Source organism: Durio zibethinus, chromosome 26, assembly GCF_047325235.1.
Source record: "Durio zibethinus cultivar Kanyao isolate XHJ-2024 chromosome 26, ASM4732523v1, whole genome shotgun sequence".
In the NCBI taxonomy this organism is placed as follows: Eukaryota; Viridiplantae; Streptophyta; class Magnoliopsida; order Malvales; family Malvaceae; genus Durio; species Durio zibethinus.
In genome coordinates, this window is record NC_143187.1 from 1,797,501 (window position 1) to 1,817,727 (window position 20,227).

At 32.9% G+C, this 20,227-nt stretch overlaps 3 pseudogenes across 6 annotated transcripts in view; 1 reads left to right on the forward strand and 2 right to left on the reverse strand.

Annotated features, from left to right (window-relative positions):
• Positions 1–3,288, reverse strand: part of LOC111274426 (zinc finger BED domain-containing protein DAYSLEEPER pseudogene) — a 4,556-nt pseudogene extending 1,268 nt beyond the window's left edge. The window contains exons 1-3 of one of the 2 annotated variants that reach the window (XR_016333931.1): positions 2,933–3,288; positions 2,716–2,803; positions 1–1,263 (exon numbers count right to left, since the gene is read on the reverse strand). The exon at positions 1–1,263 is cut by the window's left edge and continues 1,268 nt beyond it. The product of XR_016333931.1 is annotated as a zinc finger BED domain-containing protein DAYSLEEPER pseudogene, transcript variant X2 (transcript). The remainder of the gene's footprint in view (positions 1,264–2,715; positions 2,804–2,932) is intronic. The other variant, XR_016333930.1, reaches the window with a different exon arrangement.
• A 5,346-nt stretch (positions 3,289–8,634) lies between these two features.
• LOC111274427 (PX domain-containing protein EREX-like) lies at positions 8,635–15,726 on the forward strand (annotated as a pseudogene). Its single transcript, XR_016334364.1, has 10 exons — positions 8,635–8,781; positions 8,891–9,001; positions 9,646–9,744; positions 9,980–10,066; positions 10,518–10,626; positions 10,767–11,535; positions 13,055–13,219; positions 13,308–13,550; positions 14,552–14,766; positions 15,350–15,726. The product of XR_016334364.1 is annotated as a PX domain-containing protein EREX-like (transcript).
• Positions 15,727–16,499: 773 nt separating this feature from the next.
• Positions 16,500–20,128, reverse strand: LOC111274425 (pentatricopeptide repeat-containing protein At2g29760, chloroplastic pseudogene; annotated as a pseudogene). 3 transcript variants are annotated; one of them, XR_016334237.1, is made up of 3 exons: positions 17,942–20,128; positions 17,265–17,402; positions 16,500–17,110 (listed from the first exon to the last, which is right to left on the reverse strand). The product of XR_016334237.1 is annotated as a pentatricopeptide repeat-containing protein At2g29760, chloroplastic pseudogene, transcript variant X1 (transcript). The 3 variants fall into 3 exon arrangements; XR_016334239.1 differs by having other exon boundaries at positions 19,489–19,624; XR_016334238.1 differs by having other exon boundaries at positions 16,500–16,777; positions 17,265–20,128.
• Between the last annotated feature and the right edge of the window lie 99 nt (positions 20,129–20,227).

The window sequence follows — 20,227 nt, forward strand, 5'->3', positions numbered from 1 at the left end:
CATCAAAGAAAAGCTTCAAGTATGTGCAGAGAATTTCTATTTGCTTCCAATCATCCATTGATGGGGCTATCTTATAATCAGGAATAGAGGTTTCCAAGCAAAGAAATACTTGCTTTAGTTCACAGGCAGCCACCAACATTTCATATGTTGTGTTCCATTTTGTTTGGTCATCAATGAATATGTCTTTCATGCTAGGGACTTTGAGTTGTTCCCTCAGATGAAAAAATGTCTCTTCATGAGTATCTGAAGTTTTCACAAACTTGACACTTTCTCGGATTTTCTTCACAGTTTCCCCCACAGTCCATAGCAACTCTTGTGCAAGAAGACTTATAACACGAGCAAAGCAATTTCCTATCAATAACTGACCATGAAGCATATAAGGGTTCCTGAGGGAAAATAGAGCTCTAAGACTTCCATTTATATTTTCATTTGAGAAGGACTGATCAAGAGTGAGGGTAAATAGCCTGTTCTCCAAATGCCAATCAGATAGGCAAGAAACAACAGCTTGCTGTAAGCCACTGTCTGAATCAGGAGAAGGTACCATGACTACATTAAGCAGGCAGCGATGCAAATTCCATTCAGTATCAATGAATTGTCCAGTTAGGAAAACATAGCCCACGGTTTGATTTGAAATCCACAAATCTAATGTAAGGCTGACCCTTCCAGGAATTTCACTGATAAAATTGAGAAGGCTTTGCTTCTCTTTCAGGTACATAGCAACACAATCTCCTTGAATAGTGTTGAAGCTCACCATATTGAACTTGGGTTGAAGAGTCCGCACAAAATCAATAAAACCAGGGTGTTCCACAATGTGGAGCGGATAGTCATGCATTATGATCATCTTAGCTATCTCATGGTTGCAGCGTTCCTGGTTAAAAGGGATGTTTGCAAATCCAGGAGTTGCTCGGTGTCTTTTCCTTGTTTCATCAGTAGCATTACCAGTTTTAGAGTCTGGTGTCTGTTGATTTCTCTGACGGCTTACAGGGCAGATTCCCAATGCAATGTGTCTTTTGAGGTGGCTAGTGCCAGCTAGCTTTGAACCGGTAATGTATGCAAATGATTTCTTGCACTGATTACAGCAGGCCCTGATACATCCATCTCCTACAGTCTCCACAGTAAAATGGTCCCAGACTATAGACTTCTTCCTCCTACGTTTATTGGGCTGTGCTTCAGAACCAAGTGGCTCATTGTTGTCAGTAGGAGTAATAGGTGTAACAGGTGTGGTAGCAGGAATGATTGCAGTCTGCATCTCAATGTTCAGTCCTGAAATACAGAAGACACAACAGATGATAAGTTCTCATTTGCATAGATTATACACAAACTGTCAATGAAACAACACAAGGCACATGGCATGAAGACAACATTTTCTAGTACACAGATAAAACTAAAACATAATGATTGCTGATATCCAAGTAAAGTTCTGATATTCACATTAGTGTCAAAACTCATAGAACAAAGATAGCTTCCTAGACATCTCCATTCCGATATCTCAGATGGGTAATAGGTTTTCCTCTATAAGACAATAGTTATTGATATTTACAAAACAACAAACCAGAAGCTCATGTGTTAACTAGTTTTTATAATCCTGACATAGATAAGAGTAGCTTGGACATTATTAAGAGATGGCCTTGAAGAATGCGCAATTGAATGTTGAAAGGTAACACAGACTAACACTTCAAATTCAGTGAGCTCAACAACAGGGGAAAAGTATTATTGTGCAAATTAATTAGAGGATTAAAGTTCTAACATTCCAGGTAACTAAAAATCTTAAAATGATTCTAAGCCAAAACTAAAATTCAATAAGCCTTCAAGATTCTACCATAAACAAGAAGAAGCATTTTAGCCAGAAATAAAATAGTTGGGACTTGATAGACACCCAGAATTTTAAATTTTCTATCAGTAATTTTAAAAAAGTGTAAACTAGAAATGGATAGATCATATTGTCAATACAGGTGAACAGTCTTGGCAGCTGCAGAAATGCTTACATACATGAGTACAAAGAAAATTTAGAAACCGTGCCTGCTCCAAGTCAAGACACTTCACATTCAAGTAACTCAAAGCCGCAATGCCTAAAACAGACCAGTTTATTCCCACTTCTAGATATCAAAATACAATTTAAATACACAAAAAAACACACAACTCCCAATACCAAAACCGTGGCTCCCGTTCTTACTCCTTTTGTTTGCTATTTGGCAAGATCAAACCACAGCTTTTATACAACTAAAACTGCCAATATAACATATTGAATTGCCCACTTTGATGGGCTACCCTTATGGATTGGAAAGCCCAGTGGATATGCATAAGCAACAGAATTAAAGTACGATCCAGCCGAAGAGAAACGATCCACAGCTCCCACAACCCAAAGACAAAAACAAACTCTCTGCTTAACCTTAACCGTCGTTTGACTATAAATTGAGAACTGAGAAACCCCAAGAAAACAGGGTAACCAAACACGACTGTTTCTCAGAGGATTTAATGAGCAAAATAAAACCTCCTTTCAGTCTTCCGCGTTTTACAAAAAAATAAAAAAATAAAGAATTGGAGCCCCAACCTTCAATGAAAATTCATTGCTACATAAACAAGAAATAACTATAAGTCCCTCACATACAAATAAAACCCAGACAAACAACGCCGAAACAGCAATTACACTAAACTATTATTTGCAAAAAAACGAAAAACTGATTAAAAGATGCACATGAGGGAAAAAATATAAACCCCATAGCTAGAGAAACGGAAAAGGAATATAAGAACCACGAAGAACATGGATTTTGAGCGAAACCCACGAACACCAAGAATCAAAAACCTCGAAAAAAACAATCTATCACTTTCAATAACCGCCAGATCCAAAAGCCAAAATAAGCCTTCAAAACACAAAATTACATAGAAATAAACAAAAACCAACATATAAATCGAGGATTAAAAGAAACCATACCTTGTTTCACGGACAAAACCCTGAAAGCAGATCCAAAACAGAGGTTATAGATTCAGTTTCCTTGTTTTCTGAAACTGAAGGAATTAAAAAATAATATTTTGAATTTGGCGTAACAGAGGGAAGCGCAAAGGAGGAAGACGAAGGAGAAGAAGAAAGATGGTTAATTGGGCTGGAGCAACCAAAGGCAAAAAGTTTAGAGCTTTGAAGTTTAGAGCTTTTTTCGTTCGGTGAGAGAAAAACAAAACCCTAAATTGGAATTGGACCTAGGGCTGTGGCTAGGGCTAAAAATTGAATAAATAAAAACTCTAATTTATACAAGGAAAGAGATTCGAGGAGAAAAAGTCGTGATTGGATATGGACTCCAGTCTCCAGGTCCAATTGTATTTATACTGTGGAGGCGGTTCTATCGTATTTTCATGTATCATATTCAGCCCACCCAACTCCTTGACTTAATCTTGACCGTTCCTTTTATTTTTTTATTTTTTTTACTTGTTTTGATTGATTTGGGGAGGTTTCGTCATCAGTGACGGATAGCTTATAATGGGAGAGTTAAGGACCAATTAGACGTCACCAAGTAAGGAGGAGGTGCTTCATTTCATTTACGCAAATTATAAAATTAGTTTCCATAATCTAAAGTGTTTTATTTAAAACCACTTTTTTTTTATCCAAACAAAGAAATTTTTAAAAACAAATAAATTAAAATAGGAACTTCAGTTTGAAAGAAAAAGATTTAAATTTCAAATTTAATATAAATGATGAGAAAAACACATGTAAACAAGATTTACATGATTATTTTTAATTTTATAAATTTGTTAGTTTTATTTTTAGAGGTGAATTTTTTTATAAATATTTAAAAATTTAAAATTCATATTTTTATACCTTTAAAATGTGTAAATATATTTGAATTTTAATTAATTTATGTATAGTACGCACGTTTCAATCTCATGAGCTTGAATCAAGTAAAGTTTCGAGATGTTTTTGTGTAATTTTGTTCATTTTCACTATTTTTTTTTAAATCACTTATAATACATCTTTTATTATATTTATTTCAGGTTAGAAACTTTTTTGCTTTGTACTTTCCAATGAATTTTTATCATAAATATAAAAATCGATAAAATCAAAATGAATAAACAGATATTTTTAATTAAGAATGTAATCGAATCGAATCGATACAGTGAGAAGTTTGAGCTCGGCTCCTAATTTAAGGTTCGAATTCGATCGAGTTTCATTTTTCTAACTCAAGCTCGATTCATGATCGAAATTAAGCTACTCAAACTCGCTCGATTAAGTTCGATTAATATGTTAAAATAAGCTCGATTCTTATATTCGACAAGAACTCGATTATTTATACTCGAGTTTAAACTTGAATTGGAGATATTTTATTGATTAAAATAATAAAAAATTAAATATAAAAACTCGATTACATTTGTGAGTTATTTGAACTGGATATAAAAATACTCAAACTCGATTCGATTGATAAATCAAATTACTCAAGTTCAAGTTTCACTTAATAATAATCGAACCGAATTTAAATTTTATTCTAATCGAATCCAAAAATTTTATGAATACTAATATATTATTTACACCCCTACTTTTAACTTCACTAAAAATCAATAAAATAAAAAACTCTCATTAAATCAAGAGATCATTCCTTCGAACGCACCAAGGCTTCAGGCATCTTCTCTTGAAACAAAGATGAAAGGGAAGACAATTGAAAACCACCACCTCAAACATCCACCCAAATTTTCAAACTCTGTTCTTAAAGTAGCATTTCAACAAAGTCTTATAAAAAGGCAAATAATAGCTATATATGAGGGGTTTTTTTTAAATGAGGTAGGGCTTTTGATTTTGTTTGCTAGGGACATAACTAAAGCCAGCTTATTATTATGAGAAAATCACTTTGAACCAATGGTAAGATACAATATATATTAATTTGAGTATACATTTAATATATTATTAGTATAAAAATTTTATATATTATTAATGAATCAGATGATATTACTTCATTAATGAATAAATTTTTTAAAATATATTAATTTTTTATATTTATTTTAAAAATTAATATTTATTTATTAATAAAATAATATCATTTGATTATTAATGATATATAAAATCAGTATATTAATAATACATCAAATATTTATTTACTAAAATGTATTGAAAAAAATTTTAAATTTAATTTAATTTAATTTATTTATGTAATTTTATATTCACTTAATTTTTTTTTTTACCTCAATTGATGTTTTCCCATAGAAACAAATAAAAAATTTAACATTTATTGTTAATTTGAAATAATATATTGTCACATTCCTTCTTGGCCTAGATCTCTAGAGTGTACAGCAACCAAACAAATGATTGATAGATGTTACTACAGCAGGGTTCATACTTCAGACGAATATGAGATAGGGTCCAAATTCACCAGAAAAATGTGCAGACAAATATTATCCCCTTGTCATCTCTGACATGACTAAGGTTTCGAAACTCAACAATAAAACAAAAATAATCAAGTACAGAAAGGAGCAACTACATATGTTATCATGGAAGAAAAACAAAAAATAATGTGAAGGAATCTCTGCAGCACACAAAAAAAAAAAATTGTTGGCCAATCTGTTTGGATGGTCAGAAAATATCTCCTTCAACTTTGCATATTAGTAAGATAAAATCTTCAAAATAAAAAAAAAAAATTGTAAAAGAAAGAGCCAGCAAACAACATACGATATACTGTAAATGCATTATATCCCTTTTCTGCTTCACTCCAAAAAACTGAGCACTAATAATTCATCAGATTAAAAAAAAAATAGAAAGGAGAATAAAAGTACCCAATTAATTATATAAGGTTTATAATGCCAATAGCTGCGTTAGCTATTGGTAGAGCACTGAATTATTGATTTCAGTGATTAAAATTTAAATTATAATAATCTTAAGTTAAAAAATTATAAAGTTTCTAATTAAGTCGTAAAACCTAGCAATCATCTCTCTAATGCAGATACGTGTAAAACTAGAAGCATAATGTTGTCAGTTTGATTGAAACAAATATATAGGAAATAGAAATGCAGGTAATAAGAAAGTAGACAATATTGGATTAACATTCTAAAGTACTTTTCATTAGAACTGCCATTAGACTGAAATATTTTCCTATAATCAATTTCCTCATATATTGAGAAACAACTTTAACAACAGTAAATAGCTATTTAACATGCAATATATCATTTTTTTTTTGTGCATCTTAAAAAAATTCAATATATCCTAAATTTCCTTATAATATATAGTATTAGTTTGGTAAGAATTGCACTCCCAAATTGAAAAATACAGCTAAATTTTCCAGGGATAATATACAAGAACCATCTAAAATGCATTACTGAGTGCTTACTTGAAAAAAATGAAAACAAAAATATGTAAATAATCCACACAAGGAATTATATATGTATGTATGTGTATATTAATTAATTAAAGACCATGATGATTTCTATATATATTGTAAAAAAACCAGCATGAATGAAATGCAGGAGAGAAGACCAGTAGTCTCAATTCTCAAATCACAATCAATTTTAAGAAAGAATTTCAGCAAAAACCAATAGAAACTTAATTTAGGGTTATTAAGTTACTTAAACATTATTGCAATAGCTGCTGCAGGCCTATTATAATGCAAAAGCAAACACTAAACAAAAGTTGTGAATTAACAAAATTAGATTAACCATATGTTATCAATATTGTGGCAGAAATTTTACTAGGTCAAACTAATAGTTTTAGATGTTGACTGGTTTCATGTTATTATCACCATATACCAGAGTGCAGCAATGAAAATTTTAACAAGAAACCATTGGTGAAGCCGGCGCCTGAGACCTTGACCTTGTCGACTCATAGAAGGGAAAAATCCCATGCTGCAGGAATGGCAAGAAATCACAAATATTGAGTGAGGTAAATGCTATCAAAATCAAACTGAAAAGAAGTTAAGTCCTCGTTTTGCCATATTGTCCCACAGCTTTCTTCAACTTCTTACCAAAACAGCAGTTAGAAAGCAAATTATGAAGGAGAGAAGTTCAAGAAAGCTGTGGAAAAGCATGACAGGACTTTGCAAAGTTTCTTTTCCCTTGACTTAAAATTAAGTGCAGCTAGAGACCAAAAAAGGTTCAAAATTAAGGAAGAATTCAACATAAAAATGCCCAGAGATATAGAGAAATAGGACCCCTTGGGCTATGCAGGGAGGTTAAAGAACCAATCTAGCTAAGCTATCATATGTATCCATAGACAACAGCAGCATTATGTGATGATAAGAAAGTGGTGGGGAGGGGACGTGTGATGTGTAGAGTTTATTTTCACTGTGTACTCATTAGATATGTATATATGATAAGAGATGGATGGTTAGATGTGAAACGTTTTGAGGGTTTCAAATCTTTGTTTATATCTTTATCTTTTGTGTGTGTGTGTGTTTTTTTTAACTTTGTCGCAAGAAACAGAAAACATATTGCATGATTTAATGCAATAGAAATTTAATCTAAGAAAAGAATAAAACCAACCCATCCCATCACATGCAATTAAATTATTGATTTATTTATTATTTTTGAAGGAATATTAGAGGTATTCTATATATAAAACTCTTCATCATGGTCCCATAATGATATGTTTTCCCTTTTTTTTTTTCATCTATGCCTTATACATACATAGGCATGTCATATTGCATATATATTCACAATATATATTATATATCATAGAAAGCAGAATCCCCTAGAGTATTGAAGAAATGCATTAAATTGTGAGCGTGTTCTTTAGAAGTTAATATTACCAACAGCTAGTTTGGCGTATGATTTATTGATAAAATATTTAATATTTAATTTTAGTAATTAAATTTAAAATTTTAAAACTTTTAAATATAAAAAAAAGTTAATAATTGAGAAATGTGCTCACAACACTAATTCTGGACTAAATATATGGTAAGAGAATAAGAATATTCATTATTGACAGAACAATAGGTATATAATGCGTAAAATCCCCATTGGTGCACCATTGATTCCTCATCACTTGTAATCTTCTATAATTGGGGATGAAAGGTACCAAACAAGGATGCATATCATAATATTATTAATGCATTTTTAGTTTGAATAACAAAGAGACCTCCAACTAAATTTTTAGATTTCAAGATTCAAGTTCTACCATTTTTTTTTTGTTAATTTAATATGCTTAAATTTTTATAAATATTTTTATGTGATAATATTTATATGGTTAAAATGTTTAAAAAATTTTAAACTTTAATATTATTTTTAGATAATTTTTTTTATACTTTTATTATATTTAATCTAAACAAATTTTTATTTCAAACAAAATACTAAAATTTTTTTGCTCCCTTTAATCATAAAAAATTATTCTTTGTATAAGTAAAAGTTTTATTTCAATCATAAGCCACTGAAGTCTTACAATTTTGTATTATGTATTATGTTAAAGGGAAAATTTTTTGTTTTAAGTATTTATGATGGTAAGAAATTGATGTTTTATAATTATGTATTATGTATTAGGTTAAGAATTTATTTAAATATAAATTAAAAATTAAAGATTTATTTAAATACACTTAATTTTTAAGGATCGAATTGACACTCCAAAAACTCTAGTATCCAAAATTTTTATCACTCACGTGCTACAACAAAAGAGGGAAAACAAAGCAGGGAAATCCCAATGCCCTTTTTAGAAACAAAACTCAAAAAGAAAAGATGAATCTTTATGCGCACGATCTGTCTTTATTTGATTTTGCCAACTTCTCTGATAATCCACTAATCGATCACCAATCATCCTTCGATTCCTTAATCAGACCTCACAATGATTCTAATGGCAATGATTTGGTTGCATTGTGGCAACCGGCATGTCATTAACATGATCAGTTGATGAAAAGTTCTATTTATTTGTAGCATTTTTTGGGAAATTCAATTCGTGTTGGCCTAACATTCTTTAATTTGAGCTTCAATGTAGGATGGGTGGGATACTATCTGGCCTCACGACCTTCATACAGGGTGGAGTTACTCTGTTACAATTCCTTCTTGGATTCTTCTACCTGCACCCGGAGGTTCAGACTCTGTTGTGGTAGTACTTTTTTTTTCTTGGTAGTGTTTTGCTCTTTCAAATTAGACCACAGTTGTCATTTTCAATGTGATAACTTTTCTTTCCATGTAGCCATATTGCTATACATGTTAGTGTTCATGTTAGACTGCAATGATATTTAGTTATAGATTAATTGGGATGGAAGAAAATGCACAATATGACATGATTTTTTTTATCACCTGTTTCTCTAGCAACATCTGTGTCACTACGGTATTTAGAGGCACTAGGTGGTGCTCATTGGGTCACTTCCCAATCAATTAGTATTGGAGCCATTTTAGGAGTTGGGACTTGGGACATGCCCCCTGCCCCCATCCAACCAAAAAGAAACCAAGAAAGAAAAGGAAATAAAATATGTTAGAAAATTCTCTTGGTATATTGGGTATTATATATATGGTTTAAATCTTGATCATCTGCATTACTTACTTGATGTTGCTATTTATGATTTTTTTTTGTTTGCATGTTATTATATTATCTGTAATGACAAAAATGGTAAGAGAAGTGTTTTCCCTGTAGGGATTTTTTTCCTACTGTATTGGTGACTTTTCTCCTTATTTGATGTGGTTGTTAAGTTCTAGTTAAGGAATAGTTGCTCCAATTATTTCCTTTTTAACATTCATTGAGGACAGTTTTACAGGGTTCAAGTTGGCATTCAATCACCAGAGGGCGTCACTACTACCTGAGGAATATAATGAAGATTTAGTGATTTCTTAAAGCTACTACCTGAAGTAAGTTTTGCTGCTTCATTGTTATCACCTGACAAAGTGTATTATTTTCTTTGTATCTGTTATGCTCTCTTGGCCATTATATTCTCATATGCCTTCAAATTTCACAGATCTTTTTTTCAATTTTGTTTTTGGGGTCAAATATTTATCTATTTTCTGAGTTGGAAAAGCATGCCATTTTCTGCCTCATTTGCTAAAATAGTTTAGTGCATTCTCATTTTCTTCCTCTGTTTGGCAGCTTAAGAGGATATTTCCCAAGAAAAATATGTCCCCAGCTCCTCCAAAGAGGATTTTGAGGGTAAAAAATAGAACAATGTTGGAGGAGGTAAGCTAAAATATGTTTGCTTATTTTCCATGGAAACAATCTGAATTTTTATACTAATAGGTTCCTATGAATTTATTGAACAGGCACAGCAAAAGAAATTAATTATGTTAGGCAACCTAAAAAATTTAAAAGTTTATCTCATGTATTCTATGTGTACATGGGTCAGTCCATAATAATCTGGGCAAAAAGTAAATGACACTCCTATTGCTATCGGTCATGCTGATGAACTGGGTGAATGTTGAATAGTGTATCACATTCAGCTTTAGCCCTTTTCTCATTATTTATTGGCAATCTAAAAACTGATCATGCACTTCTGTTATATTGTTGACATTAAATGGTGTGCATTCTCCTTTTGATAATGCTTAAGATGAGCTTCATTTATTTCCATATTTTTTAGGAATAATACAACATTTTTAATAATAATATTCTCAAAATGGTTAGTTTATTGCAGAGAAGGTGTTCTTTGCAGGATTGGATGGAAAAACTTTTATCAGATATTGATATTTCCAGAAGTGCCTCAGTGGCAACATTTCTTGAGCTAGAAGCTGCTGTGAGGTCTTGTAGGTGTTTCCTTGAATCCTCTTGTAAATGGATGAATATATACTTACACCTTTAACTGCAGCCTGTTTTACAGTTAGAATTTGACTGTAAATCCACATTAAATTATGCTCCATGGTCTAAACTTGTTTGTCTGTTACAGCATTCAACAACATGAATCAATCAGATGCTGTTTCATCTGTCAGTGGTGTGGTTCTTTCATTTATGTTCAAGACCAACTCAGATGTTTCCCTGATTATTGGTAGTCCAATTGCATCCGATCATGACAATGCTTCTTCTGAGGAGATATCTCAGCACGGAAAACCAAGACGAGGAAAAGGTAATTCTGCTGATCCTTCCATGGAACCTTCAACTTCTGAACCAAATTTGATTTTACACTTAGAATAAAGTATAAAGTATGGCATATTTAACAAGAACTTTATTTTGGAAAACCTAGAAACTTTCCCAAGCAAAAAATGCATTCTGGAAGAGAAAGCGATATTGTAGGAGATAAACTTACTGAAAATAATATTGACTGTAGATTTCCTTGTGGAGATGGAGCAGAGCATTTGCCTGAAGTACAGTATTGCAAAGTGGATGGCCATGTTCGAAGATTGTCAACAGAAAGCATTGGAATTGACTTAAGTTCCGTGAGAGCTACTGAAATATCAAACTTAGGGGTAACTAGTTTGTTTGGTGATGGGTTACTTGACCTGCCTGAATGCTGAAGCTCCTGGAACCTTGGATTCTCTTAGCTCAGATTTACAATTCCATAGAGATTTGCTTGTCCTTTTTCTATTAGATGAGCATTATAGATTAAAAAGGTTCTCAATACACTGCAGAGTAGACTAGCTACAGCAAAAACAGACATGGAAGATCTTATAGCAAGGATGAATCAAGAAGTTGCAGTTAGACACTTCCTGGCAACAAAGGTATTTTCAACTATAGTTAGAATGTAGAAGCCCTTTGAATGCAATTTCTATTTCTGTGATTGCTTTGATAAAGAAATGTGTATTAAATATGTTCGTCTATGCTCTTTGGTACATTTGCTTTTGTTTTGGCTTTTTAACTTTATTCCAACTTATTTCATTTTCTGATCTTCCAATGTCAATGATAGTAGTTATCTAATTATGTTGTTTAGTTAGTAGATCTTAAGTGGCATGAGAATATTGGAAGCAATCATTGATATTATCTTTATTCCCCTGAAATGCCTAAATGCTGACCTGTGATATCAGAAGATTAGGGATCCTCAAATTGCTTCTTATTGCTTTGAACTTGGATTTTCTTGCTTTAAATATGTGGCAATAGGATCCTTACCTTCTAAGTTGCCTAAATAAACTTTTCTTTAGGAGTCTATGATGTTAGTCCACAAAATATATGAAAGAAAGAGATGGTAACTTTTATGATCTGTGATCATTGTTTGGTGATTAGCTGGTGAGACTTAGCTTTAACGTTTATGATCTTCGGATAAAATGGACTTTGTGCTCAAACTTTCAATCTAGTATGTGTTTGGTATTGATAAATTTCTCGAGAGAGAATGTGTGGTGTGGAAATGCTAAACGTGTAGGGCCTCATTAGTTTACTTTTTGCTGAACATCACTAGTTCTACTAGTCAACTTCCTACTACCCAAAAACGACTTAATTATTTATTTATTTTTTTGCAAGGATGGGCATGTGAAAAGATTTCAAAGCATAATATAGTGGAGAATTTGACATTTTTCAAAGAATAATTCCTTAATTTGAAGAGGCAGCTAATTCAATGAACATTAGCTCTTGGGCAGTTAAATTAGGCTTTGGCAGTGTTATTGCCATAGAGGCAACATGAACTAAAACATTTAACATTGCTTGTCTGAATTGTGGGCCATTTCTGGCATGGAAAATAATTTCACAAAATAAATTGCTCAAGACTAATTGTTGAAGCTCAGTATGGGCAATCATTACAACTCATATTGGGTGTTAAAGGCCATAAAACTAACTAGCTGCTGTGTGTAAGAAGACTGACAATATTGATATTTGGAAAGGATTAGAAGATTTCAAATTGGATTCCTTATAAACTGAACATTATTCTAAAATTGATTTGTCAGATTTATGGACTTAGTAATGCATTTTAATAGGTTTGTGAACTGTTTTTAAGACTGAGAAATGGTTACTTGGAGTTGAAAAACCTTGCTTTACAGCTTCAATGTTATTGGGAGCTGGATGCCCTGGTTCATGATTATATGATAATGAAATTAATTGTGTTGAAACTAAACTCCACTCAACTCAACTCAACTAAGCCTTAATCTCAAACCAGTTAGGTTTGTCAACGGAAATTTTCCCTCCATTCTGCTTGGATTTTGGCCATACTTTTTGTATGTATTAAAAAAGGTTGTCTTTACATACTTAATGAAGCTTAATTTAACTTGATTAGCATCATTAATATGACTGACTTGATAGGATTTTCTCTTGCAGGTCAAGGATTTGGAAGTGGAACTTGAAACCACTAGAGAGAATTGTGATGAAAACATGCAGCAAGCTGTTTTGCTTGAAAGATAAAGATATACTCAAATGCAGTGGGATATAGAGGAACTGCAAAAGCAGTTTTTTGAGATGAAATTGAAATTAAAGACTGAACAGGTTTCTTTGTGTTGTTGACATTTCCTTATTTATAACTGATTATTAAATAAGTGATAAGCTTTAGTTAATAAGTGCTAAAATATTCCAGGATGAAAGGGCACGTGTTGAGTCAGTAAAGTTATTAATCATGAGGGAGAGTAAAATGTTGCTGCAAGAGTTAGATGTTGCTAGAGAACAGCTTGTGAACTTGCATAAATATAACGAGGAGTTAGAGGTGAAATCAAAAGCAGATGTAAAGCTCTTTGTTAAGGAGGTCAAATCTCTTCGAAGTTCTCAATCCCAATTGAAGCAAGAGCTTAGCCATGTGATGAAAGAAAAACTAGAATTGGAGGTAATTCATTATCTTTTACTGAAATTATAATATTTTATCTGTTTGTCTTTTTGCCTTATTTTTTCATTTTTCTCTTGCAGCTAAAAGTATCATGAAAGGAGTCTTATATATATATGTGAGGATGGATCCACTAACACCAGTGTAAGTGTTACACTTTTTTTGACCCTTGGATCAAAATGGTTAAGATCAGAAATATTATTTTGATCATGAATTTAATTTTGATCTAAGGGTCAAAAAAGAGTGTAAAACTTATATTGGTGTAAGTTTTACCCTCTTGCTCTCTCTCTCTCTCTCTCTCTCTCTATATATATATATATATATATATATAAGTTCTTTTTTCACTTTTATAGTATCACTTTCCTTGGTCCTTTTGGGCTGGATAAATTTGTTGTTCCAGTGGTTTGTTCATGCATTCCTGGCTGGAATGTTGGCTCTAAATGCATGTTGATTGGAATGTGGTTCACTGACTTTAGAACCTTATGGTAAAGGCATGTAAAGTAAGAAACATTTCAGATGGTGACTGATTGTCATGCGTGATGACTACCCATGTACATTAAGTTTCTTGTTATCTTTTTGGAAGAAGTAAAAGAACCTTGATAAGTGTCAAAACTTCTATTTTTAGATGTTAAAGACTATCCCATTAAAAGAAGATGTTAAAGACTATCTGAAAAGTCAATGAGTGAAGATTTGCGCTTTAGTACTTTCTTCTACTTCAGGCAATTTGAAGTTCTTAATTCCTTATCTTAAAGGCATTGCAGAAACTGGAGAATTCTGTCACAAATTTGATCTTTCATGATAGAGATTGCAAATTTTTGCTATGTTGAACATGTTATATAAATGGTGGAGTATCAAAAAGTAGATGAAAAGAAAAGTGATTTACAAAGCCGTTGCTAGGGTGTTATATAGGAAAACTTCCTCTCCAAAAGGAAACTTTTTTTGTAGGTTTGATTTATTTTAACAGGTATAAATTCTCATTCTGTTGTTCCATGTGCATTTTTCAGAGGGTTCTGCAGAAGGAAGAGCAAAGGATGGAGCATGCCAATGCTGCAAATACAATGTTGCTTCATGAATGTAATCTTCTTCGAGATCTGCTTCAAGAATGTAGTGTTAATTTTCTCAGTGAGGAGGAGGATAAATTGATTATTGATACTTCATCTCCGACACTCTAGATCTCTTGACAACATCTGATAATTGAGTCTGTCTCCTTCTTACTGAGGTATCCTTTGCACTCAGATTCAGTTTTATGAACTCTTTGTATTGACATACTCTTGAAACCCCTTTCTCTCAGAAAGTATAGGCAAGAAGTTACTGTTTATTAGGGTTTGAAATTGTCCCCTATTATGATAGTTATAAAATTGCTTTCTAGCTAGCATGAATGTATGTGTCGGTGAATGCACATTTCTTTATATCTGTATGTCTACCGTATTAAGGTAGTGATGTGCATGTTGCATACCACATGCTAACCGGTAGCTAGCCCTTTTTATTATTGTGATTTCATGCATTATAAAATATAACCAAAGTTAAATAGAAGAAAAGAATTTCCAGGTTATAGGTTTGGAATCAGGGCTCAAAGGAGCTATTTAACTTTCAAGCTACAAAAGTTTGGCTTGTTTTGAATTGAATCTTTTAGTAAGGTGTGGTGGAATGATATTTCATAAAAAAAAAAAGGGGGGGTGAGGGATGGGAATTGCATTATATCTATCAACATAACCATGGGAATGCGTCAGTTTTTCAGTGTTTTCTTTCAAATAGTTTTTTTTTTTTTTCCTTTTAGGGCTGACTTCTCTACTCATGGACAGCCACAGCTCCTTGCACAAGATGTAGAAAATTCTGTGGCTAGATTGGATGAGTCTTCTCAAAATGAAAGGCAGTGATAAAAGAACCATAGACGAGCTAAGGAAGATGCTAACAGATATTTTTGTTGATAATGCAAGATTGAGGAAGCAGGTGAACTCTGTAATACGTTGTGCTCTAAACACATATGTTAAGTCTGATGAAGATGATGAGGAAAAGGAGACCCCCTTGAGGAAAACTGTTCTGAGCAAATTCTTGTAAAGATATAACAACTATGTGGATAATGACAAATTCTGAATTCATATTTGTTTCTTATTATACTTTCTCATTAATATCGTAATATAGTGAATCTGCCATATAGCTCTGCTATTTATTATTTTAACTATTTGGAATTTTGGATGAGCTTGATTTCGACTTTAGTGACTCTGATGTCTTTTTTTTTCAAGTGACAAAGTCTGTTAACTGCTCTGCTTGGAATCCGGTATATGCTAGCTGCTAAACCTTACTAGCTAGACAAAAATTTGGCATCTGTCTGGGATGGCTTGTGTTTCTTTTGCATTTGAACCTGTAGTGAAGACCAGTGAATAGCATGACAAAGGAAGGAATGTATTAGAACCTACAAGGTTATGGGAAGTTATTTGCCTTCTTCTAATTAAGTTTTTATTTATGAACCATCCTTCTGAATGTTGTGTTGTGTTCAAGTCTCCTCTCTCTCTCTCTCTCTCTCTCTCTCTCTCTATATATATATATATATATATCTCAATTGAATCATTTTGAGACTCCGGTCTTTCCCTTTATGCTTGATCAGAAACTTCAAATTCTACTGCCAGTCACTGTCTGTATATAATTTCATGAACCGTTCAAAATTATGCTTAGATTAAGGTTTTCAACTAATTAACAGATAAAGTCACACTGGACCATAGCATTAGTTGGTTGTGTATTTTTGTTAAAACAAATTATGAGGATGTTTATGAAACTCTGCTAGAAATAAGGAAAATCTGGAATTCTTTACAAAATTATTTATTTGGAATTTTAAGTAGGATGTAATTTTTCTTGAAAATAACTAAATTACTTATACACCTTTTCACTTTTATCCTCACTAAACTTTAATTTGTACTAAAGGTCTATTAAGCTCTAAAAGGAGAAAAAAATAACTAGAATCAACCATTCACTATGATTTATTCAAAAACTTCACAGAATAGTTGTTAAATATTTAAAACCATTCAACCTGAATAATGTTTATTGAATCCACTGCAACTAAAAAAAAGTAGCTAATGATAAGGAATGCTACAAGTTTCCATACGGGCTGAGAAGAGTTGGTGCATTGCTGGCATTACAGAGCAGACATTCACTTTAAATCTCAGACCTCAGCTGTATAATGTTAGACAACTGCTGAATCAAGACAAGACTTGTTATCTTCTAGTTGATGGCAGCTGGAATGAATTGAGCAGATCAGAATTGGAAATCTAGCAGGATTAACCATGTTTTCACACTGGATGGCTTAGGTAAACCGTTCATTTTGCTCATTTATGTAGTTACTTTTCAGTTTGATTCAGTTTTCTATACTGGACTTCTGGTAGTGATATACATCAATCACTAATTGATTTTCCCCATCCAATGAATTCACCTTCATCCAGGCTTAAAATGGGTGATATAAAATGATAAAGAGGAAAACAGTATGACTACTAGCTTTTGTGTTTAACATCCTTTGGAATTGAAAAAGCACTCTGGCTTTTGACAAACAATCATGAGCACCATGGTGGCCCCTGAGACATACAATTAAAAAGGTTGATTGCACATTGTATCATGTAAAAGAGCCTACATCTGACTCGCATTAATAATTCTGAATCTGTCTAATGTTGATCGATTATGGTAGATTATAGAAATATAGGGTGATTTGAGAGAAAGAAGAAATATTACCCTTCAAAATCTTTTAACTTCTTCCACAGATCAATCGTATCTCTGGATTCAATCGTTTCAATATTCTTCTGCAGTATTGCCTATTTGAGGTCTGATCAACAATAGTAAAGGTTGAGCTCCAATTTTTCACCTGTAAAGCTGAATTGTATAAAACAGGAAAGTTCATGTCACACATGGCACAGCACGTGAGGCTATCCACAAAGCCAGTTTATTCCAGATTCCAGAACTTCTTTAAAAGATGCTCATGAATCTTTGACAATCACAACTAAAAGAAGACCACTTGAGACATGTCACATGTTGAAATAGGATGGGAGCAAAACTCAACCACTAGAGATATTTCATCCTGACCAATGACTCTCCTAGATTCTGTAATATCTCTTTGGGTTAATGTCAGGAATAATTCCTGAATTTTAGTAAAATGTTTAATGTGGTACATGAACTTTAAAGTTCTCTAATGTGATACCTAAACGATGAATCTGTTAACTAACGTGACATTCACCCCTAACATGGTTAACTTCAAAGATAACACGTGACAAACAAACAACCCTTCAAATACGACATTAATTAGCAAATTCATAATTCAGGTATCACGTTAGAGAGTTTTAAAGTTCATGGCCACATTGAACATTTCACTATAGTTAGGGACTATACGAAACATTAATCCTATCTCTTTTTACCTTAACCCCCCTGCTCAAGCTCTTGAAGATCTGGAATATACCCCCATGATCTCAACAGTTTAGTCAGTCCCCTCAAGGCTCCATATATTTCCTTTGTTTCAGGATGCCTCTCATCTAGAGAATAAAACTCAACCACATCATCATTAACCTCAATCAAGCTACATCCTGGTACTTTTTTATAACCAGTATCTCTCATTGCAACTTTTAATCTTGCCACATCCTTCCACCTACCAAGATCCCCATATATGTTTGCAAGCATGACAAAATTTGCAGGGTTATTTGGCTCATGTTTAATGAGCTGTTCAAGAGCAAGTTCGGCAAATTCAACATTTTTATAAACCCGACATGCTCCAAGTATGGCAGCCCAAATAACAGCATCTGCCTCCATTGGCATTTTCTTCACAAAATCCATAGCCTGTGGTAAAAGACCAGCTCGAGCTAGCAGATCAACCAGACAACCATAATGCTCAATCTGAGGTTCAATTGAGTAATCATCTACCATAGATTGGAAATATGAAATGCCATCTTCAACTAAACCCATATGTGTACAGGCACACAAAACACCTATGAAGGTAATTCCGTCTGGAATCACTCCACCATTCTTCATTTGAGAAAAGAGATATAAGGCATCAGCTCCACGCCCATGCATTGCTAGGCCTCCAATTACTGTGTTCCAACTTATCAAATCCTTCTTATCCATGCTCTTGAACACATCAACTGCATTCTTTATCAGCCCACATTTTGCATACAAATCAATTAAAGCATTCCCAACATAAACATTTCCTTTATATCCATTGTTCTCAGCATATACATGAACCCATTTTCCCAAATCTAAAGCTCCTAACCTTGCACATGCGGACAACAAAGTCACAAGTGTAGCATCATTAGGAAGAACATTACCATCAATTAACATCCTCTTGAAAGCATCCAAAACCTCCAAGAAACACTCATTTCTTGCATACCCTCCAATCAATCCATTCCATGAAAAAACATTCCGCTCAGGCATCTCTTCAAACAACCTCTCACAAGCCTCAACATCCCCATTACTAGCGTAGCCATGCAAAATTGTATTCCATGACATTACATCCCTTTTCGGCATCTGATCAAAAAGTTTCCTTGCTTCTACCATATCCCCCGTTCCAATATAGCCCGAAACCATAATATTCCACAACACAATATCACGCTCCGGAGCCAAATCAAAAAGACAACGTGCCTTAACTAAATCACGACATAAAATAAACCCATTAATAATTGAAGTCCAAGCAACAACATTCCTGTCAACCATTTCACTAAACACTCTATAAGCTGCTCCAATCACTCTCGAACCAGAATACATCTCGATTAACGTAGTTCCCACAAAAGGGTTTCCTTTAAAACCACTTTTTATCACTACACAATGCACCTCCTCACCTTCTGTCAAAGCATTACACTTCAAACAAGATTTAAGAACAATAGGAAAAGTAAAGCAATTGGGTAATGAAAAATCCATGCTTTTCATTTGACTAAACAAGAATAAAACTTTTACATAAAACCCATTTTCTGCATACCCTTTAATCATTGAATTCCATAGAGCTGCATTTGGTTCAGGATTTTTATCAAACACTTTCTGGGCAACGCCCATTTGCTTCGTTTGAGCACATGCTGCCATAAATCTTGGAGATATGTACTTGTTCTGGTCATAGCCATGAGTCAATATTTGGGTTTGGATTTGGAAGAGATGTTTTAAGGTCTTACATGATTGTAAGAGAGAAATAAACTTCTCTTCAAGAAGTCTGTGAGGGGGTTTTGCAGCAGTTAGAGCAATTTTAGCTATTCTGAAAGAGGGATGCTGCCAATTTCAACAGAGATTATTTGGATATGGCGGGTTCAGCCGTTCAGGTTGCTTTTATGCATTAATCAGTTAAATAATGGGCTATAAATGGCTTGGCCCATGGACAACCTGTTTGACAAATGGGGGCTGATGGAGTTTGAGAAGAATTGGGGACATAAAATATGGAACAAGTTCCAGAATTTTACAACTTTATTTAAATATATTTTAATACTTTTATTACATTTGAGTAGGTAAATAAACTCTTGTATTCAAATAAATTTTTAAAATTTTAATTTATACATAAATAAACCCTTAACATAAATTTTTTTATTTAAAATAAAATTTTATTTGAATACAAATCAAGATATAATAATTTCTTTAAATACAGTAAAAATATGAAAATTTATTTAAAAACAACAAAAAGACTCAATAAGATGTCACTTCTAATTTCGACAATCTTAAGTAAAAATTGAATG